We start from the raw sequence: 22,660 nt of genomic DNA, 5'->3' as shown, positions 1-22,660 counted from the left end.
TGGTGCAGAAAATTTGCACTTCTTTCATTTGATGGATTTCTCTGTATTTGGTTTTATTTATGCTACTGTAGTCATGTGGTTTTAATTTTTTTCCAATCATTTTTTGGGTTGTGAATCTATAGAAACATGATTTGCCTTTATATAATATATTGACCTGATACCTTGTGACCTGGCTAATCTCATTTATCTATATAAAGAGCTTGTAGGTTCTTTTGAATTTTATATACATATCATCATGCATTGTGTGAATAAAGACATCTTAAATCCTTCCTTTTCAATACAATTTATTTTTTGTGCTTTACTTCATTATCTAGATTTATAAGTATATTACTGAACAAGCAAAATGCTGTATAATGGCCATTCTTTTACCATTTTCACCATTCCAAGTCTTAGGAAGAAGACTTTTAGAAATTCATCATTAATTGTGATGTTTGCTGTAGATTTTTTGAACATCTTTATCATAATAAAACATTTTCTTCTATTCCTTAGTTTCATAAGAATTAAAAATAATAAATCATGGATGACTTGAATTTTTCAAATTGTTTCCCTGTATTTATTGAGATTGTGATATGATTTTTCTTTTTGAATTTAGGAATCAAAATGAGAGGTTTTCCAAAGCTAAACCCACTTGCTTTCTGGGAAATGACTATTTTAGTCATGGTGTATCATCATTTTTATATACTTTACAATTTTTAATATTTTATTTTATATAATTCTTACATCATTTTTCATCTTGTATAATGCATGCATTTTCATTTTGGTTAAATTCCCCATACAATTGCACCCCTCCTTATCCTTATTTTGACTCTAGTTCTTCCTCTCCCCACCCCTCCCTAATGCCCCCCAAGTGTGTCTCTGGTTTATAGTTGCTTGTTGATTTTGATTATTACTTTGCATTGATTAGTCTTTTTCCTGGTCTCTTATTTAGGTTTTCTAAATTCCTGCAAGGAGTGAGACCATCTGGTATTTTTCTTTTACTTTCTGACTTATTTCACTGAGCATGATCCATTCTAGCTCCATCCATGTTGCTGTAAACTGCATGTGTTTATCTTTTTTGATTGCTGCGTAATATTCCATTGTGTATATGTACCGCATCTTCTTGATCCAGTCATCTATTTTTGGGCAATTGGGTTGTTTCCATAGCTTAGCTATTGTAAATAGTGCTGCTATATACATAGGCGTCCAGGTGCCCTTTGGAATTAATGATTCTGTGTAAATAGAATATTTGGGTAAATACTTAGGAGTGGAATATTTGGGTAAATATTTGGGTAAATACCTAGGAGTGGAATTGCTGGATCATATGGAAGCACAATGTATTTAGTGGGTCAAGAAATCTCCACACAGCTTTCCATAGTGGTTGGACCAGTTTGTGCTCCCACCAGGCGTGTAGGAGAGTTCCTTTTTTCCCACAACCTCACCAACATTTGTTGTTGCTAGTTTTTATAATATATGTCATTCTCACTGGTGTAAGATGGTATCTCATGGTAGTTTTCATTTGCATTTCCCTGATTACAAGTGATGTTGAACATTTTCTCCTATGCAGGTTGGCCATTTGCATTTCCTCTTCAGCGAAGTTTCTTTTTAGCTCTTCTGCCCATTTTTTGACAGGATTATTTTCTTTGTGTTTGTTGAGTCTCATCAGCTCTTTGTAGATTTTTGTGATCAGTCCTTTATCATTAGTGTTGTGTGCAAAAATGTTCTCCCAGTCGGTGGGGTTTGTCTTTGTTTTTGTTATTGTCTCTTTTGATGTACAGAAGCTCTTTAATTTGATGCAGTCCCAGCTGTTGATCTTTGCCTTCACTATCACTGCTTTGGGAGATGTGTCTGTAAAGACATCTTTGAGGTGCATGTCATGTAGTGTTTCACCTGTATTTCCTTCTATGCATTTTATGGTTTCAGGTCTTATGTCTAGTTCTTTAATCCATTTTGAGTTGATTTTTGTGCATGGTGTGAGGTAGTAGTCAAGCTCCATTCCTTTGCATGTAGTGACACAGTTTTCCCAGCACCATTTATTGAACAAACTTTCATTGCTCCAGTGCATATTCTTTGCTCCTTTGTCAAAGATTAGTTGACCATAAATCTGTGGGTTTATTTCTGGATTTTCTGTTTGATTCCATTGGTCTGTGTGTCTGTTCTTGTTCCAATACCATGCAGTTTTGATGATTATGGCTTTGTAGTATAGTTTGAAATCTGGGAGTGTGATGCCTCCATTTCCTTCTTTTTTTCAGGAGAACTTTGGCTATTCGGGGTTTTTGGTGATTCCATATGAATTTCATCCATAATTGTTCTATTTATTTGAAGAATGTCATTGAAATTTTTCTTGGAATAGCATTGAATCTGTATATTGCTTTTGGTAGGATGGCCATTTTGATAATGTTAATTCTTCTGATCCATGAGCAGGGGATGTCTTTCCATTTCTTTGTGTCTTCTTCTATTTCCTTTAACAGTGTTTTATAGTTTTCGTTGTATAGGTTCTTTACCTCTTTTGTTAGGTTTATTCTTAAGTATTTGATTTTTTTGTTTCAATAGTAAAAGGGATTTTTTTTGATTTTTTCTTCTTCAGATTTGTTTGAGTATAGGACGGCTACTGATTTTTGCATGTTGATCTTGTATTCTGCCACTTTACTAAACTGATTGATTAGTTGAATAAGTATTTCTGTGGAGTTTTTGGATTCTCTATGTACATTATCATATCATCTGCAAATAGTGATAGTTTGACTTCTTCCTTTCCTATTTGGATTCCTTGTATGTCTTTCTCTTGTCTTATTGCTCTGGCTAGGACATCCAGTATTATATTGAAAAGCAGTGGTGAGAGTGGACATCCTTGTCTTGTTCCAGATCTTAATGGAAATGCTTTCAGCTTTTCACCTTTGAGAGTGATACTGGCTGTTGGCTTGTCATATATGGCTTTTATGATGTTGAGTTATGTTCCTTGTATCCCAAGAATTTCAAGGGCTTTTATCATGAATGAGTGTTGTACTTTGTTGAAAGCTTTTTCAGCATCTATTGATATTATCATATGGTTTTTATATTTCTTTTTGTTGATGTGTTGGATAACGTTGATTGATTTTCGGATGTTGAACCATCCTTGTAACCCTGGCATGAATCCTACTTGGTCATGGTGAATTATATTATGGATACATTGTTGGATTCTGATAGCTAAAATTTTATTGAGGATTTTTGCATCAGTTTCATTAGAGAGATTGGCCTGTAGTTTTCTTTTTTTGTGTTGTCCTTCTTTGGGTTTGGTATTAGTGTAATGTTGGCTTCATAAAACGTGTTTGGTATTATCCGTTCCTTCTCAATTTTTTGGAAGAGTTTGTGAGGGATAGGTACTAATTCGTTTCTGAATGTTTGGTAGAATTCATTTGTAAATCCATTAGGTCCTGGGCTTTTATTTTTGGGGAGGTTTTTCATTACCATTTTAATTTTGCTGCTTGTAATTGACCTGTTTAGGTGTTCTATTTCTTCTTTATCTAGCTTTGGGTGATTGCAGAGTTGTAGGAATTTGTCCATCTCCTCTAGATTGTTGAACTTGTTTCCACATAGCTGTTCATAGTAGTTTCTGATTATTCTTTTAATTTCTTCTGTGTATGTTGTGATTTCTCCTCTTTCGTTTGTGATCCTGTTTATTTGTGCTTTCTCCCATTTTTCCTTTGTGAGCCTGGCTAGGGGTTTGTCTATTTTATTTATGTTTTCAAAGAACCAGCTTTTGGTTTCATTGATCTTTTGGATTGTTTTTTTAGTTTTGATTTCATTTATTTATGCTTTAGTTTTTATTATTTCTTTTCTTTTGGGTTTGGGTTTTTTTTGTTGTTCTTTTTTTAGTTCTTTGAGCTTTGAGACTAGGTTTTTTCTTTGACTTCTTTCTTGTTTCTTGATGTGAGCCTCTATTGGTATATATTTTCCTCTTGTTACCGTTTTTGCTGCATCCCATATTTAGGAAATTGGTGTCCTCCTTGTCATTCAACTCAAAGAATTTTTTTAATTTCTTCTTTGATCTCCTTATTAGTCCAGCGGTCTTCCAGTAGTGTGGGTTTCAATCTCCATGAGGTAAGAGAGTTCTTTGCCTTCTTTTTATGGTTTATTTCTAGTTTGATGCCTTCATGGTCAGAGAAGATGGTTGGTATGATTTCAATCTTGGTGTATCCTTTGATGTTTGTCATGTGTCCAAGTATGTGATCGATCCAGAAGAATGATCCGTGTGTGCTTGAGAACAATGTGTACTCAGATTTTTGGGGGTTTAGTGTTCTATAGATGTCTGTTAAGCCCAAGCGCTCTAGATACTTATTTAGAGCTTTAGTGTCCCTACTTATTTTTTGTCTCGTTGATCTATCCATTGTTGATAATGGTGTGTTGAAGGCTCCTACTACATATGTGTTTTCTCTGATGTCTGTTTTCAGAGATCATAATAGTTGTCTGATATATTTTGGTGCTCCTTCATTTGGTGAGTATGTGTTAATGAGTGTTATTTCTTCTTGAAGTATTGTCCCATTGATCATAGTGTAGTGACCATTGGGTCTCTTTTTACCTTTTTGAGTTTGAAATCTGTTTTATCTGATATAAGTATAGCTGTTCCTGCTTTCTTTTTTGGTCCATTTGCTTGTAGGATTGTTTTCCCGTTCTTTAACTTTGAGTCTATTTTTATCTTTTGTAGTTAAGTGTGTTTCCTGGAGACCGCAAAAGGTTGATTTTGTTTCTTAGTCCAGCCTGCAACTCTGTGTCTTTTTATTAAAGAGTTTAGTGTATTTACATTTAGAATTAATATTGATATGTTAGCTTCTGTATTTGCCATTGTGTTTCTCTTTCCTTGATTTTAATTTTTTATTCTTTCAATAACTCTTTTTTTTGCCTTCTTCATTCTTATTTGTCCCTCTGAGCTTCTGGCTTTAGGACTCCTTGTAGTAATTTTTGGAGTGGGGGTTTATTCGTAATGAAATTCCAGAGTTTCTGTTTGTCTGGGAACGTCCTTATTCTTTCTTTATTGAGGAAGGAAAGCTTTGCAGGATAGAGTATTCTTGGTTGGCATTTGTTGTCTTGGAGTCTGTTTACTATGTCCTTCCAGTCTCTAACTGTCTGTAGTGTTTCTTCAGAGAAGTCTGATGTCAGTCTGATTGGTTTTCCTTTGTGTGTTATCTGTTTCTTCCCTCTTGTCTGCTTCAATATTTTTTCCTTTTGTTGGATTCTTGGGAGCTTTACTATTATGTGTCTTGCTGTATTTTTCCCTTCATCATGGAAGTTTGGTGTTCTTCTTGCTTCTTGTATGTCTATTTTCAGCTCCTTCTTCACATTTTGGAAGTTCTCTTCAAATATTTCCTTGAATATTTTCTCTGTTCCTAGGGTCTCTCCTCTCCTTCTGGGCTTCCTATAACTCTTATATTTCCTTTCCTCATGGAGTCAGATAGTTCCTGAAGTCTTTCATCATTGTTTTTCATTCGTTCTCTGCTTTCCTTTTCTGTTTTGGTTCTTTTTATATCTGTGTCTTTGAGAGTGCTTATTCGTTCATCCATTTCCTCTATTCTGTTTTCACTGCTTTCCCCAGCATTCTTTCGCTCTTCTGTTAATCCTTTGATCTCCTGCATTTCCTCCATTTCCCTCTTTAGGGACTCAATTTCTTTTTTCTGAGCATTGTTTTCCTTAATGTCTTCTGTAAGTTTTTTCATCACAGCAATTTTAACTTCTCTTTCTGGAAGGCTCAGAAGTTCTTCTAAGTCACTGTCGTTGCAAGCTGGTGGGTGGTTTTCTTTTTGTTGTGTGTCTTTTTGCTGAGGAGTTTCACAGTTGCATGTAGTTTTTCTTTTCCCTGCTGTGTGTTTTCTAATTTGCCATATGTGTTGGGACACTGTGCTGCTGGTACTGGCCGGCATATTTTTGGTGTGCTCTTTCGGGGATTTTAGAAACTGGCAGTCCAAACAAGTCAAATATTGTTATGCCAGAAGTCTAGTGAGGCAGTGTTACTTTGAATATGTTGATGGTCACTGTCACAGAATATCTCCTCTTTCTGTGTTTAATTACAAAGTTGTGTCTTGAAGTCCCATAGACTTCCCTGGAGGTAGGGCAGCTGGATTGTACTCTGGGTTCCAAATCACCGGATCACCCTCTGGGCTCTGACTCCCTGCCAGGCAGGACCAGGCTTGTTGGAACCTTCAGCTCACCTCTGACTGCTCAGGGAACCTTCTCCCTCTGGCTCCACAGGGAGCCTCCTGCTAGTTTCAAGCAGTCTTTGTTGAAGAAAGGTCCCAGTTCTAAAATGGCATTGCGGAGAGGCAATCTCTTGTGTGCCTGGTCTGCACCAGCTGTGGGTGTCCGCTTCCCCTCTGGGCTCGGACTGCTGGCCGGTAGGGGCCTGGCGTGGGCAAACTTCACAGCTCACCCCTGGCTCCGTAGGGAGCCTTATGCTGGTTTCAAGCAGTCTTTATTGAAGAAAGGTACCTGTTCTAAAATGGCGATGTAGAGAGGCACTCTCTTGTGTGCCCGGTCTGCACTGGCCATGGGTTCCTGCTCCCCCTCTGGGCTTGGACTGCTGGACTGAAGGGGTCTGGCATGGGCAAACTTCCCAGCTCACCCCTGGCTTCACTGGGAGCCTTCTGCTGGTTTCAAGCAGTCTTTATTGAAGAAAGGTCCCTGTTCTAAAATGGCGATGCAGAGAGGCACTCTCCTGCATGCCCGGTCTGCACTGGCCATGAGTGCCTGCTCCCCCTCTGGGCTTGGACTGCTCTACAGAAAGGGTCTGGCGTGGGCAAACTTCCCAGCTCACCTCTGGCTTCACTGGGAGCCTCCTGCTGGTTTCAAGCAGTCTTTATTGAAAAAAAGTCCCTGTTCTAAAATGGTGATGTGGAGGGGCACTCTCCGGCGTGCCCTGTCTGCTCTGGCTGTGGGTGCCCCTTCCTCCTCTGGGTTGGGACTGTTGGCCAGAAGGGACCTGGGGTGGGTGAACTTCCCAGCTTACATCTGGCTCCAGCTGGAGCCTTCTGCTGGTTTCAAGCAGTCTTTATTGAAAAAGGTCCCTTTCTAAAATGGTGATCTCTTTTAATATGCATTTTAAAGAAAAGGGTGATCAATAATTTTCATTTCTTGTAAAGTTTTCATGACTTATGATTTTTTTGGGGAAAATAAATTATGTGGAAGCTTTCTGGAGTTGTTGATAAGTAGAAGAACCTACATTTAGGTTGATTCCATGTCTTGGCTATTGTGAATAATGCTGCTCTTATCATAGGGCAGTGTACAAACCTTTTTTTATTCATTTTCATATTCTTCAGATAAATGCCTACCAATGGCATTGCTGGACCATATGGTATTTCTTTATTTCTTTATTTTTTGTTTTTTAGCTCTTCAAGAAATCCCCATGCTGGTTTTCATAAAGATTGTACTAATTTGCATTGCTATGAATGGTGAATGAGTGTTTCTTTTTCTCTACATCCTTGCCAACACTTTTTGCCTTCATTATTTTTGTTATAAGTCATTGTCACAGGAGTGAAATGATATATCTCAATGTGACTTTGATTTGAAGCTCCCTTATCATAAGTGATGTTGAGCATCTTTACATGTGTCCATGGACCATCTATACATCTTTTTTTGATAAGTGTTTAGTTAAGTCTTTTGCCCTTTCTTGATTCAATTAAGTTTTTTTTTTTTTTTGGTTGTTGTTGAGTAGTTTTTCTGTGGAGCTTTTAGGGTTCTCTATGTATATTATCATATCATCTGCAAATAGTGATAGTTTGACTTCTTCTTTCCCTATTTGGATTCCTTGTATGTCTTTCTCTTGTCTTATTGCCCTGGCTAGGACCTCCAGTATTATATTGAAGAGCAGTGGTGAGAGAGGACATCCTTGTCTTGTTCCTGATCTGAAAGGAAAAGCCATCAGCTTTTTGCCATTGAGAATAATGTTGGCAGTGGGTTTGTCATATATGGCTTTTATCATGTTAAGGTATGTTCCTTCTGTCCTGAGAATTTCAAGAGCCTTCATCATAAATGGATGTTGGACTTTCTCGAATGCTTTCTCAGCATCTATTGATATAATCATATGGTTTTTATTTTTCTTTTTGTTGATGTGTTGGATTACACTTACTGATTTTCATATGTTGAACCATCCTTGTGCCCCTGGGATGAATCCCACTTGATCATGGTGTATTTTCCCTTTGATGCATTGTTGGATTCTTTTGGCAAGGATTTTGTTGAGGATTTTTGCATCAGTGTTCATTAGGGAGATTGTCCTGTAATTTTTTTTTTTGCTGTCTTTGGTTTTGGTATTAGTGTAATGTTGGTTTTGTAGAACGTATTTGGTAGTATTCCTTCTTTTTCAATATTTTGAAAGAATTTGTGTAGGATGGGCACTAATTCACTGTTGAATGTTTGGTAGAATTCATTTTTGAAGCCGTCTGGGCCTGGGCTTTTGGTTTTGGGGAGTGTTTTGATTACTGCCTCAATTTCCCTTGTTTTTGTTGAGTAGAGTTTAATGAATCCCTCGTTGGACGTATGATGTGCAACTATCTTCTCTCAGCCCATAGGTTGCCTTTTTATTTTTGTGGTAGTTTCTTTTGTTCTGCAAAATCTTTACTGTTTGATGTAGTTCAATTTGTTTATTTTTGCTATTGTTTCTCTTGCTATTGTTGAGTCCCCAAATACATCTCTGTATTTGATATTCAGTAATGTATTATTGATGGACAAATGTGGTATACATACTCAACAGAATACTACTCAGTTATTAAACAATGTTAAATTGAATTGTGCCCTTTGTAATAACATGGATGTATCTTAAGGTGATTATGCTATGCAAAAAAATCATACAATTGTGAAAGACAATTACAGATGGGTTCACTCATTTGGTAACTGTGGAAAGCAGTAGCAGTGGAGCTTTGTTGGAGGGTACATGAAGCATATGGCCATGTTAAGATTTAAACCTATATCCCCTAAATTATATTTTTGGAAATAAATGGTAAATCAATAAAAATCAGTTTATAAAAGAATGAAAAAAGGAATCTTTAGTACTATTTAGCAATATATAAAAGGAAGGTAGCCTGGCATCATAACTTCAGGAAATGAATATTTAGGGGACAAATTCAGAAAATAATTAGAATTTGGTGTACAGCATTCCCATTGTTATAATGTTTGGAATATCACACATTGTTCATCCAAGATTTTCTAAATATTCTCATTCAGTCAAATCTACATAAACTGACCATCTTTGGAAACCCTAAGAGACAAGAGAGGCCAAAACATCCATCTACTAATAGGGATCTTTGCTTCAACCAAGACTGCTTGGAACTGGGAGAAGGCTGCCCCCGACAGCCAGAGGTGAGCTGGGAAGCCCCCTCATGCCAGGCCCCATCTGGACACCAGTTGAGCCCAGAGGGGGATAGGGCTGCCACTGGGGCAGAACAAGGGCGCAGGGAAGTGCTCTTCCAACTCGCCATTTTAGAATAGGGATCTTTGCTTCATCCAAGATTACTTGGAGCTGGGAGAGGGTTGACCCACAGCCAGAGATGAGCTGAAGGTCCCCACAAGTCAGGCCCTGCCTGGAAGAGAGTTGGATCTCAGAGGGGGATCCAGCAATTTGGAGCCCAGCAAGCAATATAGCCACCTCACCTCCAGGGCAGTCTGTGGGACTTCAAGACACACCTTTGGAATTAAACAAATACAGAAGGAGGAGACATTCTGTGACAGCGACCATTAATATATTCATAGTACCACTGCCCTACTGCAATTCTGGCATAATAGTATTTGACTTGATTGGACCACGAGTTTCCAACATCCCAGAAAGAGTACACCAAAAAGATGCCAGCCAGTACCAGCAACACAGTGTCCCAATGCGTAGGACAAATTAGAACACAAGCAGCAGGGAGAAGAAAATCTACAAACAACCAAGCAAGTCCTCAGGGAAAAGACACACCACAAAATGAAAATCACCACCAAATTGCAACATCAGTGACTTGGAAGAACTTCTAAGCTTTCCAGATACAGAATTTAAAATTGTCATGTAAGAAACTGACAGAAATCATAAAGGAAAACAATGATAAGGGAAAAATAATCTGCCATCAAAAGAATGAAATTGAGTCCCTAAAGAAGGAAGTGAAAGATATGCAGGAGATCAAAGGATTAATGGAGGAGCTAAAGAACTCTGGGAAAAGCAGTGATAGCAGAATAGATGAAATGGGAGAATGAATAAGTACTCTCAAAGACACAGAAATAAAAAGAACCAAAACAGGAAAGGAAAGAGAAGGATGAAGGAAAAAAGAATGAAGAAAGACTTTGGGAACTATCTGACTCCATGAGGAAAGGAAATATGAGAGTCATAGGAATCCCAGAAGGAGAGGAAAGAGACATAGGAACAGAGAAAATATTCAAGGAAATGAGTGAAGAGAACTTCCCAAACATGAAGAAGGAGCTGAAAATAGACATACAAGAAGCAAGAAGAACACCAAACTTCCATGATGAAAGGAAAAATACAGCAAGACACATAATAGTAAAGCTCCCAAGAATCCAAGACAAGGAAAAAATAATGAAGCTGACAAGAGGGAAGAAACAGATAACATACAAAGGAAAACCAATCAGGCTGACATCAGACTTCTCTGAAGAAACACTATGGGCAAGAAGAGAATGGAGTAACATATTCAACAAACTTCAACACAGCAAATGCCAACCAAAAATACTTTACCCTGAAAAGCTCTCCTTCCTCTGTGAAGAAAAAATATGGACCTTCTCAGACAAACTGAAACTCCAGAAATTCATTACAACTAAACCCGCAGTCCAAAAAATTCTACAAGAAGTTCTAAAGCCAAAACCAACAGAGGAATGAAAAAGAAGAACAGAATAAAGCAAGGAATAACATCACAAAGAAGGCAAACAACATGGCAAATACAGATGCCAACATATCAATATTAACTCTCAAATATAAATGGACTAAACTCATCAATAAAAAGACAAAGAGTAGCAGACTGGATTAAAAAACATAATCCAACCTTCTGCTGTCTCCAGGAAACACATTTAACCACAAAAGATAAACATAGGCTGAAAGTAAAAGGTTGGAAAACAATCCTACAAGCAAATGGACCAAAAAAGAAGGCAGGAAGAGCTATACTAATATCAGATGAAATAGACTTTAAATTAAAAATGGTAAAAAAGACAAAGATGGACACTACATTATGATTAAGGGGGCAACACACCAGGAAGAAATATCACTGATCAACACATACTCACAAATGAAGACGCAAGAAAATATATTAGTCAATTATTATCAGCTCTGAAAACAGACATTAAAGAAAATACATATATAGTGGGAGACTTCAACACCCCACTCTCACCAATGGACAGATCAACAAGACGAAAAATAAGCAAAGACACTAGAGCCTTAAATAAAGACATAGAACTCAAGGACTTAACAGACATCTATAGGACACCGCACACAAAAAAAAATCTGAGGACATATTTTTTCTCAAGCATGCATGCATCATTTTTTAGAATCGATCCCATACTGAGCCACAAGACAAACATCAACAGATACATGAAGATCAAAATCATTCCAACTACCTTTTCTGATCATAAATTTATCAAACTAGAAATAAATCATGAAAAGAAAACAAGGAACACTCCCACTTCATGGAGATTGAAATCCACACTACTGGAAGACCACTGGACTAATGAGGAGATCAAAGAAGAAATTAAAGAATACTTTGAGTTGAATGAAAAGGAGGTCACCACTTTCCAGAATGTATGGGATGCAGCAAAAGCAGTAATATTTAGCAATACTGACGCACATCAAGAAACAAGAAAGAAAACTCAATTCACATCTCAAATCTCACATCTCAAAGAGCTAGAAAAAGAACAACAAAAAACCCTTAAAGCCAGTAGGGGAAAGGAAATAATAAAATCAAAGCAGAAATAAATGAAATGGAAATTAAAAAAAAAATCCAAAAGATCAATGAAATCAAAAGTTGGTTCTTTGAAAAAATAAACAAAATAGACAAACTTCTACTCAGGCTCACAAAGAAAAAATGGGAGAAAACACATATAAATAGGATTATGAATGAAAAAGGAGAAACAAAAGACTCAGTAAAAATCAAAAGAATAATCAGAGATTACTATGAACACTTAGATGCAAGCAAATTCAATAACCTAGAACAGATGGACAAATTCCTAGAATGATATAATCATCCAAAGCTGGACAAAGAAGAAATAGAACAACTAAACAGACCAATTACAAGCAGTGAAATTGAGGCAGTAATCAAAGCACTCCCCAAAACCCAAAGCTCATGTCCACACAGCATCACAAGTGAATTCTACCAAACATTCAGCAGTGAATTAGTGCCTATCCTACACAAACTCTTTCATAAAATTGAAAAAGAAGGAATACTACCAAATATGTTCTATGAAGCCAACATTACACTAATACCAAAACCAAACAAAGAACAAAAAAAGAAAATTACTGGTCAATCTCCCTAATGAACACTGATGCAAAAAATCCTCAACAAAATCCTTGCCAACAGAGTCCAACAATGCATCAAAGGGAAAATACACCATGATCAAGTGGGATTCATCCCAGGGGCACAAGGAGGGCTCAACATACAAAAATCGATAAGTGTAATCCAACACATCAACAAAAAGAAAAAATAAAAACAATATGATCATATCAATAGATGCTGAGAAATTATTGGACAAAGTCCAACATCCATTTATGATGAAGGCCCTTGAAATTGTCTGGATAGAAGGAACATACCTTAATATGATAAAAGCCATATATGACAAATCCACAGCCAATATTGTTTTCAGTGGCGAAAAGCTGAAGGCTTTTAAGATCAGGAACAAGACAAGGATGTCCTCTCTCACAGAGGATGTCCGCTCTTCAATATAATACTGGAGGTCCTAGGCAGGGCAATAAGACAAGAAAAAGACATACAAGGAATCCAAATAGGGAAAGAAGAAGTCAAACTATCACTATTTGCAGATGATATGGTAATATACGCAGAGAACCCTAAAAACGCTACAGAAATATTACTCGAAATAATCAACCAGTTCAGTAAAGGAGCAGGATACAAAATCAACATGCAAAAATCAGTAGCCTTCCTATACACAAACAATCAATCTGAAGAAGAAGAAATCAAGAAAACCGTCCCTTTTATAATTGAAACCAAAAAAAATCAAATTCTTGGGAATAAACCTAACAAAAGAAGTGGAAGACCTACACAAAGAAAATTATAAAACACTGTTAAAAGAAATAGAAGAAGACACAAAGAAATGGAAAGACATCCCTTGCTCATGGATTGGAAGAATTAACATTATTAAATGGCCATCCTACCAAAAGCAATATATAGATTCAATGCTCTTCCAATAAAAATCTCAATGATATTCTTCAAACAAATAGAACAAATACTGATGAAACTCATAGGGAGCCACAATAAACCATGAATAGCCAAAGCCCCACTAATGAAAATGAAGGAGAAACTGTTACGGAGCAGCCCCGATAATATAAAAACGGGTTGCCTGGCTGTGGGTCCTCACCTGCGAGCTTAAAAGGGACTTATGAATACTCCACTACAGGCACACACAAAAGGTTAATAAAAGGTTTATTTACAAGGGAAAGAGAAATGAGGAAATATACAACTCAGGGAGAAAATAGGGAAATAAAGTCTTTCATGCGTCCTACCTGATCCACCGACCTGGAAACCCAAAGGCACTCCGAGAGCTGGCCGAGCTGTGAGCTGGCGGAGAGCCAAAAAAGGGACCCCCCCTCCCCCACAAAGCCCACGTGTTTGGTTTTATACCAAACCTGGCTGCTTGACCCCACCCTCAGTTTCCAGCAACCTTCCCTTGGTGGTGATGGGATTTGTCTCTCCCAATGTCTTTTGGCTTTGGCCTGAGGTGGGGGTGGCGTCCACAAAGCCTGTATGGAATTAACTTTAGGACATAATTTTCCCCTTAACAATTCCCCCCTTTCACTTTTTGCAACCATTTCCATGGTGATGAAGATCGAATATATGGATGTTGGGATGCAGTCTCAGATGAATTTTTTTTTTTTTACCGGGTTCCAGTGTGAAAGAAAATCAGTCCCTCCAGGTATTGTCCATTGTGGAAAGCAAAAGTCCTCCATTCCTGGAAAAACAGTTCATGAGTCCAAGCCAAAAAAAAAAATCTGGAGGCATTAGCCAAAACAAGACAGCAAATACATCAAAGTCACAGGAAAAAAATCTTAAAATGGTTCAACTTATGTAAAACACCAATTTTCTCAACCTTGATCCCAAACATTTAACAGCATAGCAAAAGTTTGCAGACTAAATCTACTTTTAAACCATTTTACCTATTTTTGCATAAAATCACGGGGCAGAATAACTAAGCAGCAATTTTAGCTGGCTTTGTTGGAATACTCCATATAGGATCAGAGTGAACCGTTGGCATCCGGTCCATGTAGGCTTCAGGAACAAAGTTGGTCTCATCAGACTCCACTTGGGCTTTCCTCTTCTTGAGGGTACCAGGACTTTTTCGTTGGCCAGGTTGTCCAGTCCTGCCAATGGAGGCAAGCGTCCTCACTTTCTTTGGAAGTCTCTGGAACTCTACGAACAAAGTAAACAGGTTCTCCTCTTCTTGGTTCAGCTCTGTTTCAACTTTCTGCAAGAACTCCACACAAAGCCACACAATGAAACTCATGTTCAATTTTTTTAGTTTAAGCAGACAAAATCCCTATGGAAGTTATGCAAAAACAGACTCTGAGATAAGTAGTAAAAAGATTACCACCACTATTTTTATGCTGTGTTGGTATCAAGGGGAGAGGAAATGTGACACGTTAGCTTTGCTGAAGAAAATAAAAAAAAAAAAACGCAACCTTGCTGCAGGTCCTGGTCACTCAAAACAAAAAAACTTTGTGGATTCAGAACAAAATGCAAAAAAAAAAAAATTACCAGTATTATGTCAAAGAAAACTTAGTAAATATCAGGTGTATTCAGTCCTGTGTAGGAAATTTGTACTCTCAACAGTTCCATCAATAGGAATCTGTTGAGGTCTTTTTTCCCTATTTTTCCAGAAACAATTTCTGTCAATAAACAATCGAAGTATACAATATTACAAGGCGACAATCACCATTAACAATTTGCATACATATCAGGTACTGAGTGGTTTCATACACATTTTAGAAAACCACTGTTAACATTTCTGTACATGCCAAAGTTTTACCATTTTCCCAAGTGACAATGCTTCCCTTCCAGTTTTACTTCATTAGGTAAAAGCCAAATAGAACAAATTCATCTAATGCCTTTCCCAGGAGGAAAAGGAGAAACTTTGTGGAGTGTCTCAGGAGCTCTGCTGAGGTTCCACAAAATTTCCTTGCATCAGCCAAATGACAGGCTACCAAATTTGTACTTGAATTTAGATTTCTGGGAAGCTTTGCCATAAATATCAGAAAAACAACAGAAACAACAATGTTCAATCTCTATGAAGGCACCGGCTTAGTTCAGTAGCACAATGTTGACAATCAAACCATAACCTTTAGTTTTTCTCATAACTGGAGACTCTTTTTTTTTTCAATGTCTATGGACACCATGTGTACCAATTTGTCAACCACTGGAAGCCAAGACAAGGACACAAGGAAAGGACATACAGACATATAACATATAGACACAAAGAGCTCTTTAGTTACCATTTATCATGCGTGGGATAGCTCATACAACTGCAGTTTCACTCATATGCCAAAGTAACAAAAAAACAAGCAGAGAAAAAAACCCTCAAAGTTAAAAAAAAATCAAAAAGTTAAAAGGAAAATAACAAAATCAAGATTGAAAACCTTTCTATGTAAAAAAAATACTGCCAGCATATGCATGATCCTAGATGTTATTTCACGTCTCCTAAACTTTGAAAGGAAGAAGATTGGTTACAGCATGTTAGTTTTTTTCTCAGGGTTTCTTCAGAAAAAAATGAGTCCTTGGGTACCCTTCAACAATAACTGGAAAAGAAGTCAGTAACATTCAAGTTTTTTTCTGTTTCTTAAACAAATATCTCAAGTCCTCAATGGGTTCACAAGACCACTGGGACTTCGTCTCTGGGTTAGTTCCTTCTGGTGCTTTCTAAACTCTGGAATGATGTACCCAGGGTTTTATGCCTGCAAGTTTCAGAGAAGTATGTGTGCTTAGCAAAACGTCATATGGACCAGTCCATTTTTCTGACAGCTGGTTTTGAGCATCCCCACTCTGCCAGGTCTTCAGTAAGACCTGATCTCCAGGTCTGAAGGGATGCAATGGTTGATCAGGAGGCATAGAGATCCTCGAGGTTGCAAAGTTATGAATTACTGCCAGAACCTCCTGGATGTGTTTCACATATTGTGTGATCCGGCAATCTTGTGCTATTTCCAGACTGGCTTTCAGAACCGAGGCCTGGAAGGGTCTTCCAAACACAATTTCAAAGAGGCTTAACTGTAGCCCACTTCCAGGTGCCACTCTTATCCGGAGGAGGGCAAGGGATAGTCCCTGGTCCCAACGAAGTTGTGTTTCTTGGCAAGTTTTGCCAAGGTTTTCTTCAAGGTGTGGTTCATTTTCTCCATTTGTCCAGAAGACTGCGGTCTCCATGCAGCATGCAATTTCCAGTTGATCTGTAACGCACTGCTTACTGCATGAGTAACGTCAGAGACAAATGCCGGCCCATTATCACTCTGGATAGAGTCTGGCAACCCAAAGAGAGGAATTATCTCCTTCAGCAGCTGTTTTGCAACCTCAGAAGCTTTTTCTGTCTTTGTAGGAAATGCTTCCACCCATCCCGAGAACGTGTCCACAAAAACCAAGAGGTATTTGAAGTTGCCTGTTGTTCTAGGCATTTGTGTAAAGTCCACCTGCCAGTCCTCAAAAGGACACTTGCCTCGATATTGAACCCCAATGGCTTTAGGGTGGGAGTCAGCCTTGGGGTTATTCCTGGCACATAGTTGACAACCTCAGGTGATCCGTTGTGCTATTTTATGTAAATATGGGCCCTTCAAATATGGGTGCACTGTTTCTAATAAGGCATCTCTCCCATAGTGAGATTCTTCGCGAAGATGTTTTAGCACCGGATATACCAGGGCCTCCGGGAGGAGTATCATCCCATGGGAGTTTACTCTCCAAGTAGAGCTGGGGTCAAACTCAGTAAATTCCCATGCACGAGCTCTCTCCTCATCCCACTCGGTGTATTCAGGAGCATACTGAGTCAGGTCCACAAGAGGGATGAGTGCACCCTGGAGGGCAGAACGGGCAGCGGCCTTGGCCACCCGATCAGCTGTTCTGTTGCCCTTTGCCATGTCAGACCCACCCTTTTGGTGGCCAGGACAGTGCATCATGGCAACAGCTGATGGTAAAGCTACTGCCTTTAACAAGGCCAGGATTTCTAATGGGTGTTTGACATCCTTGTTACTAGTGGTAAGAAGTTCCCGCTCCTTCCAAATGGCCCCATGTATGTGGAGAATCATGAAAGAATATTTTGAGTCAGTAAATATATTGACTCTTTTACCTTTTGAGAGTTCCAAGGCATGAGTCAGGGCTGTTAATTCGGCTTTCTGTGCTGATGTACCTGCTGGAAGAGCCTTGGCTTCCACGGTGTTCTGGAGTGTCACCACTGCGTATCCCGCACATCGACGGCCTTGGTCCATGAAGCTGCTGCCATCTGTAAATAGCTCCCACTCTGGATCCGGCAGAGGCTGGTCAGTTAGATCTGGTTGGCTGGCATACACTGTGTCTATGGTTTCTAAACAGTTATGGATTAAAGTGTCATCCTCAGATCCGTCTGCATTACTTGGAAGCAGTGTGGTAGGATTCAGGGAATCAGAAACCTGCAGTTTCACATTAGGATTGTCCAACAGAGCCGCTTAATATTTTCCCATTTGTCTGGCAGTCAACCAAAGTCCACCCTTCTGCTCCAGCAATGTCAAGACCTGATGTGGCACACACACAGTGATGGGCTGACCCAATGTAAACTTTTCTGCCTCGTGTAGGAGGTCACAAGTGGCAGTCACTGCACGCAAACATGGAGGCCATCCCTTAGTGGTGGGTCCAATTGTTTGGACAGATATGCAACAGGCTGCATTTCTAGCCCCAACAATTGGATCAGCACTCCTAGGCCTACCCCCTGTCTCTCATGTACATAAAGTTTGAATGGCTTCCTAAGATCTGGAAGCCCTAACGCTGGTGGGATCAACTTTACTTTTATTTCATCAAAGGCCTTTTGACATTCCGGAGTCCAAGATAAAGGCTCAGAGTCCAGGCCTTTGAGAGCATCATATAAGGGTTTTGCTATTAATCCCAAATTAGGAATCCAAATTCTGCAAAACCCAGCCATACCCAAAAATCCACGCAACTGTCGCGGGTTGCTGGGGACTCTAAGGGCTGAAATTATGTGTTTTCTTTCTGTCATCAGGCTTCGTCTGCCTTTCTTAATTTCAAACCCCAAATATGTCACAGTTTGTTTGCATATCTGTGCCTTGTTAGGTGACACCTTATAGCCACATTCTGCCAGGTGGTTCAGTACCATTATGGTAATTTCCAGACAAGATTTGTAGTCTGGACTTGCAATCAATGAATCATCTACATATTGCAATAAGACATCCTGGTTTAATTTAACCTTCCTGAGATCCCTGGCCAGTATTTTCCCAAAAATAGTTGAGGAGTTCTTAAATCCCTGTGGAAGCACAGTCCAGCAATACTGAAGACTGCTCTTGGACTTAGGGTCCTGCCACTCAAAGGCAAAAAGCAGTTGATCCTGGACATCTGTTGGGATACAGAAAAAGGCATCCTTCAGTTCTAATACCAAAGACCATCCAAAGTCACCAGGTATGGCAGTTAATAAGGTGTACGGATTAGGCACAGTGGGATGTAAATCCTGAACAATGTCATTAATAGCCCTTAAATCTTGGACAAAACGGTACTTGCCTGTAAGGGGTTTCTTCACTGGCAGAATTGGAGTGTTGTATGGTGAGCGGCAGGGCCAAATGAGTCCAGATTGAAGGAACCTTTTCAATGCTGGCTCAATTCTCCTCAAGGCCCCCTCCTTTAAGGGGTATTGTTTCCTCCTCGGGGTTTTGCTCCCCTCTATCACTTCTATCTTTACAGGCTCTGCATTCTGCGCACGTCTTGGGGTCCCATCAGCCCATACCCATTTACTTACTCTTTCAACAATTTCTGGAGGTAAAATTTCACCTTTTGGTGGAGCATCTTGAGTAAGTAACATCTGGAACCACAGAGCATGCTCTGGAGGTACCCGTAGGTGAAACCTCTGATTTTTGGGTGAGAATATAACTTGTGCATTGAGCTTACTTAAAAGGTCATGACCAAGTAGAGGGATTGGACACTCTTCCACGTACAGGAAGCTGTGCTGGAGCTGTGTGGTGCCTAGCTGGTACTCCAAAGGTTGTAGGAAGGCTTTCTGTTGTGGCCTCCCAATAATCCCAGTGACTGATACAGTCTCTTTGCTCATTTTAGTTAATTTCAAATTCAAAACTGAGTATTTTGCTCCAGTGTCCACCAAGAAATCAATCAGATGATCCCTCACAGCGAGGGTTACCCGGGGCTCCGAGGGGGTTATTTTAATGGGCTTAAGATCTAGTGGAGCCCCTGGGCACCCCTATTCTTCATCTGAGCCTTCCCCGTGAACTATCATTTGTCTCCTTTCCTCCGCACTTGGCTCCAGATTCCTTCTACTCTGTCTATATTCCCTCCTATCTTCACCCGAGGCTCTACTCTGTGCTATCACTTGTCTCCTGTTCTCTCTGCTGGACTCTCGATTCCTTCTCTGTCCGTGTTCTCTATCATCATCTGAGCCTCTACTCTGTGCTAACATCTGTCTTCTTTCCTCTCTCCTTGGTTCCTGGTTCTGTGTACTCCTCCTATATTCCCTCCTGTAACCCCTGCGTGAATCATCCTGTCGTGGTGTCCTCAGTCTTCTATCCTGCCTTCTGTAAGTACTGCCTCTGCCACTTCCCTGTAACCTGGGACAACTGTCCTTCCAATGTCCCTCTTCCCTACAGAAAGCACACTGATCTCTTCCTAGGGGTTCATGTCTCAGTCCATTACTGTTTCCCCAAAACCCTGTCCTGTGTTCTCTTTGTATGAAAACAGTTGCAGGTTTCGGTCTCCTGTCCTCTCTCTTGTCCTCTCTATTATTATAAACCTTAAATGCTAAGTCCACTACCTGGGACGGACTCATCTCTGTGATGCTGTCTACCTTTGTTAACTTTTTTCTTATGTCTGGAGCACTATATGTGATGAACGCCATAGTGATCAAATGAGCATTTTCTGGGGCATCTGGATTTATATCCGTGTGGTTTGTATATGTCTGAATAATCCTCTCAAGGAACTTGGATGGAACCTCATTAGCCCCTTGTGCAAGTTCTAATATTTTGTTAAAATTTTTTTGTTTGGGGAGTCCCTGCTCCAGTCCTACCAATAAACATTTTTTATACAGGCCCAACATCGCCATTCCTCCATTGTTGGGGTCCCATCCAGGATCTACCTTTGGGACAGCAATCTCTGGCGCTGGGGATTGTCTATCCTGTTGGTGGATATGGTCAGCCTCCTCCCTGGCTTTCCTGACTACCATCCTCCACTTATCTAGACCTAGTAAAATATGTAACATTGACTGTATATCTGCCCAGTTAGGGCAGTGGGAGACGAAGATGGAGGCAAACAAGTTCACCATCCTCTTAGGAGCCTGCCGGTACAGGGGTACAGAGCTCCTCCAATTTAGGAGGTCCCCAGTGCTAAAAGTATGGTGTGACCAAAAGTACCCAGCAGGTCGCCCCTGTTCATTCAAGCCACCCATTGGCAACTGGCGAAGAGGAAACTGTCCTGCCGCAGGGCGATCCTTCCTGCCAAAATGGGTGCCCTTATAGTGTGGGGAGGAGACACCATTTTAGTTTCCTCCCTGGAGGGCAATGGAGGCTGTGAAACCTCAGGAGTCTACGCAGGAGGGGCCTCGGGAGGGACCTCGTCACGTGGAGAAGGCCTTTGTCCTGATGTGTTTAAGGTATTTAGCAAATGATACTCCTCCTCTTCTAACTCCACCCTCCTACTGTCCTCATGGGAAGGAGAAGGTTTATCTCTTCTCTGTGCCATCAGCCGAGCCTCCGCCATATCCAATTTATGGAGGGCAGCCTGTATCTGGTCCTGCATACTTTTAAAAGCTGACTCAAAACGTTACAATTTTCATCCCTCACACTCTTAATAGTTAAATCAAAAGCCTGATTTTGTTGTTGCACTTGATCCTGCATGCTTTTAAAAGCTGACACAAAAATGTTATGGTTTTCATCCCTCATACTCTTAATAGTTAAATAAAGGCCTGTTGATTTTGTTGTTGCATAGCTAAGTTAAGAGCTTGAATTTGTTGCAGCATATTCTCAGTATGTGAAGTAGAACATCTACCTCTCATGGAAACAAGAATGTAGCAAATGGTGCCTACACACATGACCAAAAAAACTCCCAGAAGCACAGACTGTAAAGGGATGGCTTGTAAACCACCCACATATGTATACCGAAGTAAAATCATGTGCCATACACTAGGTTTAATCCAATTATTTACACTTATAAAACTGGTGGTAATATTTAACGTAAAAAGACTACTTAAATTCAAGGCTGGAAAAAAACTGAAAGAACTCAAGTTAGGGATAAAACTGCTTAAGCTCTTGGTTGAGGCCACATTTGGGTCAAAAACACACCCACAAGAGCTGTACACACGGGAAAAAAAAGCAGACTTTTCAAGACGTGAAACAAAGATTTTCACTGAGAGTCCTGCAGACCTAGTGCGCTTATGGTGACCAACACAAGGAATGTTACTTTGGGCTAGTCAACCACGGGTGTAGCTTGGAAACCAAGTTGGGTTCCAAACTGTTACAGAGCAGCCCCAATATAAAAATGGGTTGCCTGGCTGTGGGTCCTCACCCGCGAGCTTAAAAGGGACTTATGAATACTCCACTACAGGCACACACAAAAGGTTAATAAAAGGTTTATTTACAAGGGAAAGAGAAATGAGGAAATGTACAACTCAGGGAGAAAATAGGGAAATAAAGTCTTTCATGCGTCCTACCCGATCCGCCGACCTGGAAACCCAAAGGCACTCCGAGAGCTGGCCGAGCTGTGAGCTGGCAGAGAGCCAAAAAAGGGACCCCCCCCCCACAAAGCCCACGTGTTTGGTTTTATACCAAACCTGGCTGCTTAACCTCACCCTCAGGTTCCAGCAACCTTCCCTTTGGTGGTGATGGGATTTGTCTCTTCCAGTGTCTTTTGGCTTTGGTCTGGAGTGGGGGTGGAGTCCACAAAGCCTGTATGGAAATAGCTTTAGGAATACTTTTCCTCCTAACAAAAGGAGGTATCAAACTTCAAGCTATACTTCAAAGCCCTAATATTTCAAACAGTTTGGTATTGGAACAAAAACAGACACACAGACCAATGGAACAGAATAGAGAGCCTAGAAATAAAACCACACTTATATGAACAACAGATTTTTGACAAAGGAGCAAAGAACATGCAGTGGAACATGGACAGTTTGTTCAATAAATGGTGCTTGGAAAACTGGACCACCACATGCAAAAAAATGAAACTAGACCACTACCTCTCACTGTGCACAAAAATCAACGCAAAATGGATAAGAGAACTGGACATAAGACCTGAAACCATACAATATATAGATGAAAATATAGGTAAAACACTACAAGACATACATTACAATA

This window comes from Talpa europaea (genome assembly GCF_964194135.1).
Source record: "Talpa europaea genome assembly, chromosome: X".
NCBI classification, from domain to species: Eukaryota; Metazoa; Chordata; class Mammalia; order Eulipotyphla; family Talpidae; genus Talpa; species Talpa europaea.
This window is presented reverse-complemented; position numbering follows the sequence as displayed.